The 6,239-nt window shown below is 44.5% G+C and overlaps 1 long non-coding RNA gene across 1 annotated transcript; it reads left to right on the forward strand.

Moving 5' to 3' along the window:
* Positions 1-1,530: 1,530 nt before the first annotated feature.
* LOC120654034 lies at positions 1,531-2,629 on the forward strand. The gene is made up of 2 exons (XR_005666948.1): positions 1,531-2,138; positions 2,245-2,629. It is a non-coding gene; the product is annotated as an uncharacterized LOC120654034 (long non-coding RNA).
* The last annotated feature ends 3,610 nt before the right edge of the window (positions 2,630-6,239 follow it).

Consider the following 6,239-nt stretch of genomic DNA (forward strand, 5'->3'; position numbering starts at 1 on the left):
ATTCCTGTCAGCTGGCGTTGGTGATCTTTGCCTTGAGCACCGAGCGGAATCTGTGTCTGCTTGCACCAATCTTATGTCGCGCTTTGGCCACGCGATCCATGTGTGTACGGCATGTTGTAGTTCTGTTTCTTCAGGACTTATAGGGATCGGGAGGTCCATGTCTTCCCAGCGTTCTTCAGTAATTCGGTCAACAAAGACTCTGGCGAATCCTTCAGGAATCGGCTGGCAATGTATTGTCCCGCCCTGTTCTTGGACTTCCGCATAACCCTCAGCACAAACTTTAAGCTTTTTCCCATAAAGAACCAGAAGCTCACATTGGGTCCTAACGGTGATGTCGTCAATGGGGTCCCTCGGCCTGTCGGCACCCAAATTAGGGTGCTCCGTGGAAGCAACACTGCTACGACGCTGAGAAGAGGGGCTGATCTCCACATTGGCAGCTGGTTGGTCCGAGCGTTGCCCAACTGCTGCCTCAAGTGACATTATCCGGTTTTCTAGGCTATGAATCTTCTCAGCCACTACTGCCTTGCTTCTGCATCGGCTTCGGTAGGTTTCGAGATCTCCGAAAAAGCCATATTTCCATGGAACTACGCCCACGCCTCGGGTCCGTCCAGTGTGTTCCGCATTCCCAAGAGCGTAAGTCAGCTCGTCATTCTCTCTGTTGGGCTGGAAGTTTCCTTCTTCGGTACGCCTCATTGCGTCCTCGAGTCTTTGAGCAGCCTCTCTTAGTACGTCGCTAGTCACAAACATTCCAGTGTCGGGGTCTAGTGTGCCTCCATGAGCATAGAAGTAATACCTTGCTCGTTTGGGCCAACTCAAGGTTTGCGGTACGATTCCTTTTACAATTAAATTATTTTCCATCTTTTCCCATTTCGGAATGGCAACCTTATAACCTCCGGGCCCAAGTCTATGGAAGTTTTTCTTTTTGCTAGCATTCATTTTGCCTTGAATCGAGGCTGCCATGCTGTCAGCACTGTGCTTGTAATTCACGAATTCATTCCACCACTCTCGTTGCTTCTTCCAGACTTTATCAAAATCTGGTGTGAGGCCCTTGTTGACAAAGTTTGCCACCAATTTTTTCTTGAACGAGGCGAACTGAATTGCCATCTTCTTAAATGCCCATCCCTTTATTTTGTCAGCTTTGCCTGGGGGAAAGTTGAAGTGCAACGACACCTCTTTCCATAACAAATCTTTCTCTGAATCTGGCACGATATCTTCAGGTCGATCAGAGACTTTATTTCTCTTCCAAAGCTTATACTTTATGGGGACAGATTCTCTAACAAGATATCCCAATTGATTTACAAATGTTGTCTTAATTTGACCAGGAGCTAGTGGCTCGCCGGTTGCTTCGTTGATCTCCGTGATGTTCGTACATCCTACCATCTTCCTCTTGGAGCCACGTTTCCGTTTAGGCTTCGTCGATCCTGATGCCTGAAAGAATCGCAAATTTATCAAGCGGGTTGCTAGCAACTAGTGGACGTCGCGGCAGGTATGCGTAACCTTCATAACCCGCAAGCAAGGGTTCCAGATCAAAAATTATCATGATATTAGGTAACTTATTGACTGAAACATTCATAAGAATTTTTAGCTGGAGCACGACTCCTTACACAAGGACTGAAATCATCAACAAAGCTAGCAACATAACACAAATAGTTCGCAGCTTGGCCGCTTGTGTCACAAACAATATCTTGCTCCTAACATATATATTGACAAAACATTTATCCTGATGCCTGAAAGAATCACTAAACTTTTATACCTCGGCTTCCTCGACATTTTCTTCTTCCTCCCCACTAATATCTTGCTCCTCGTCGCCATGATAATGCAAGTTTAAAAATTGGCTGCCATCGTTCTCGTCCTCATCAAACTCTGGAGCTATGTGCCCAGTACTACCACGAATGAGCTCGTGCATTAACTCGTCCGGAGGATCCATTTCCACTACCTGAAACATTAAAAAAACATTAAGTATTTTCTAGTACCAATAAAATGTACATATTTGCAAAAATATTGTATCAGAAGAGAGTGTAGAATATTTCATGGCTACTCAATTATTTACCAAAGACATGAACCGTGAGAGTGTAAAAATATTGTATCTTGCTGCTGAATTACTTGGTGCAAAAATACAGCAGAATGAACACTGCCCGGTTTGTGTGATATTTCATGGTTTTTGACTTAGCATTAGTCTAATACTTCCATTTTGAAGTATTTCAGATCATGATTACTTGCATGCTCCTTTTGATAATCCTGCAGATTGAAGATGCCCGAGCTGCGATGTTCATTTACAACAAGCACAAGAAAGCATGGGAGAAGAGCATGAAGCGAGGGAAAAAGAAACCTGCTGAGCCCAATGTGAATGACCCCAATGTCCCCACTGTTCTTCTATAATACATCAGAACCTGTGTGAACCATTTCCCTAGAAGTCTTTCATTCTGACAAGGGGGTATGGATATGATAAATCCTACTGTAACTTTGACTCAAGTTAGTATCTGACCATGAAACTTTCAGAGAATACTTGACGCTAGTATCATGATCCCAATCTTTGATTCACAGTTCTATATGTAGCATTTTTCCTAGGGAAACAGTATTTGTAATGAAAATTTTGTACCTCAATATTCATGTACTGTAAATTCACACTTGCATTCAGGTTTTATAACAAACATTGTCACCATCAACTGAAAAATGTCACAGGTGACAGGACGGGGTTGCCGAGAATTGGATTCTGAGGACTGGGGTGCCTTGCAGCAATTGTAGCAGGTGTGAAACCTCTCTGCTGCTCATGCCGTTTCCTAACTATAAACTGGTGCTGGTGCAGTGGCAGGGAGTTCGTGTCCAACATGTGCAGGATGACCACCATGAGCAAGGAGCAGGCGAACATCGGGATGGGCCCGAAGATCCACATGAGCAGCGTAACATATTTGCAAAAATATTGTATGAGAAGAGAGTGTAGAATATTTCATGGCTACTCAATTATTTACTAAAGACATGAACCGTGAGATTTTCTATGGTTTTTCAGACCTCTACTTTCCATAAAGTATCCACTAATATGGTTTAGTAAGGATAATCAAAGGTATTCTTAATTAGCTGGCCGTAAATCATTTCTAGCATATGATGGTATGAGATGATTTTAAATGGCAGAGCAGAGTAACATAATACTAATCCGATTGACAGTAACATAAATTCTACATTAGCTAGCCCATAGCACAAAGCAAACATCACATGACTCAATTAGTAAAAAAACAGAGCACAAATCACAGAGCAACTAACATATGATGGTATGAGATGATTTTAAATGGCAGAGCAGAGTCACGCACAAGTAGTCAAGCAAGCACTAGAGGCACATGCAACTAGCTAATTAACCAAATAATGAGTGGTAAATAAAATCACCTCTAGGCCCCGCGTGGGCAATCAAATAATGAGCTGACAACCAAAATTTGGTAATGCTAGCAATTGTTGAGTGTTTCAGTTCAGAAGGTACTGAACACTGCAAAATGCTGAGTTGGGGGACAAAATTATCAGCAGATTTCAAGTTTCAATGCTAATAAAGTAGCATTGTTTGAGACAAGAAATTACAATCCTGATGTTCCAGCACTTATTGCATACTACTGAACTTGTCTGCATTGGTCATGAATCATGACCATGAGATTCTGATGCTCTGACTGAGAGAGTGACAGGATTTTTGACATGTTAAGGTCTAAACCGAGTTCACTCTTATATCTTGTTTATCAAAAGCGACTGCAGTGCAAATTTGGTAACTCAAAGTTGAACCTGCTAACAGAATTACAGCTGCATCAATCTTTGCAAATGTCTGAATGTGCAAGAAGGACAGAACTAGAGCGACTGCAATGCATCAAAGTAAGCTTTGTCAATCATATATCAAAAATTCAGAATTTAGTAATTCTGGACAGAACTAGAGCGAAGAAGAGCATAGCAGGGATATGAGGTCTGACTGTGCAAGGAGGTGAGGCTGCCCTTGGGCATGTAATCGAAGACGAGCAGCTTCTCCCCTTTTGGCCCCAGGTAGTATGCCCTGAGCGCCAGCAGGTTGGGGTGGCGGATCGCCGGGCCGGGGAGGTCGACGGGGACCCGCGCCGGCGCACGCAGGTGAGGGCTGGCCGGGGATCCACGCGCGGCCGCGTGGGCGGGGGCGGTGGCGCACGGGGCCGGTGCAGGGCGGCGTCGGGGGGCGCCGCGCCGGAGACGAGCTAGGTCGTGGCGGCGCGCGCACGGGGCCGGGGTAGGGCGGCGTCGGGGTGCCGAGGACGATGAGGTCAGGGCGGCGGGGGCAGGGCGGCTCCGGGGACGAGGCGCCGGAGGACGTCGTGCCGGCGCGGCGGTCGAAGTAGGGGGCGAGGGCGGTGCGGCCGGCACGGCGTGCCGGGCCGGGGAGGTCGACGGCGAACCGCGGCGGCGCACGCGGGCGAGGGCCGGCAGGGGATCCACGCGCGGCCGGGGGCGGGGGTGGCGCGGCGGCGCACGAGTGCGGGCGGGCGAGTATGGGGCGCGGGCGGGCGAGCGAGCAGGGACGGGTTGCGCGACGTCGAGGCGGCGGGTTGGGGACGACGTCGATCTGAATTTGGCGAAGGGGGTAATATGTTGGGGGATGGCTCGGTTAGTGCCGGCTGGCCTTACCAGCCGGCACTAACGTGCCCACGTGACGTCAGATGAACACGTTAGTGCCGGCTGGTGTTGCTAGCCGGCACTAACTTGCGCAAGTTAGTGCCGGCTGGGATTACCAGCCGGCACTAACATGTACCATTTGGCGGGAATTGAGAATTGGCCACGCCAGTTCCCAATTACACTAAATTTTTAATATTCATAAATTTATTCATAATAGGCTTAATAATTAGAATAATATAACAAAAATTTATATCTTATTTTTTAGCTACACAATAATTATAGTAATTATATCTACATAATAATAATAGTAATTTAAGTAAATTAACAAATATGCAACCATTATCAATTATGTGTAGCGTATAGGGTTTATATGTGTATATGTTTCTGTTATTCATAATAAATCGAAAACATTTCATTTTGATCCATGCAAAAATATTCAAAAAACTTTTCAATAGTAGCATATACAATGATGTAATCAATTCGCATATTACTTGATTATTTGTTTGTAATTTAATGTTTCAATGCTTCTAGTAATGCAAAATTAGTGAACATAAATAATATTTATACCATGCAGAAATATAATATTATCTGAAGATGATATTGTGTCCTAATTGGACAAATAGTATCGAGAATTGAGATAAATACGATGTGGTGCGTTACATTACATCACTGAATGAGAAAATACAATATATAAATTATATAAAACTACTACTCATTATTATTATCTACTGGAACATTGATAATTTTCCTTTTGACGAAAGTGCCTTGAGCGTGATCACAACGTAAAAGTAAGGTGTGTCCTCTTTGGATAAGAGGATACTAGGGTCAACGTCAACTGAGAATGGAGGAAGGTTATCAATCTGGTCATAATCTTCCGAATTGTCCGAAATATCCTCAACTCCAACTACTTTTCTTTTTCCGGGAAGAACTATGTGCCGTTTCGGCTCATTTCCAGCCTTGTCTGCTTCAGGCGTCTTATCCGACTTCTTCTTCGGTTTGCTCGACATGTCCTTCACATAGAACACTTGTGTCACATCCTTGGCTAGAACGAATGGTTCATCTTTATATCCAATCTTTTTAAAGTCAACTATGGTCATCCCATACCGGTCCTTCGTTACGCCTCCTCCAGCCACCCATTCACAATGAAATAAAGGGACAACTATGGGTCCATATTCAAGTTCCCATATCTCTTCTATGACACCATAGTAGTTGTTCTTTTCTCCATTATTGTTTACTATACACATACGGACACCACTGTTTTGGTTGGTGCTTTTTTTGTCTTGAGCTCTCGTATAAAATGTATACCCATTTATTTCGTACCCTTGGTATTGCTGGACAGTGATTGACGGTCCCCTAGCCAGCCATTGAAGTTCTTGATCAACTGTGTTGTTGCCCAATAATTTTCGTCTGAACCAACCGTCAAAAGTTTTTATATGTTGCCGTGTAATCCAAGCAAGATTCTTCTGTGGATTTTCCGACTGTATAATATTCATGTGCTCATCAATATATGGAGCCACCTTGGATGAATTCTGAAGAACCGTGAAGTTTGCTTGGCTGAATTCACTACAAGAGATGTTCATATTACATTTCTTTCCTAGTGTGCCTTTTCCCTTTAGTCGCCCCTCATG

The sequence above is a fragment of the Panicum virgatum genome, chromosome 1N (genome assembly GCF_016808335.1).
Source record: "Panicum virgatum strain AP13 chromosome 1N, P.virgatum_v5, whole genome shotgun sequence".
Lineage (NCBI taxonomy): Eukaryota > Viridiplantae > Streptophyta > Magnoliopsida > Poales > Poaceae > Panicum > Panicum virgatum.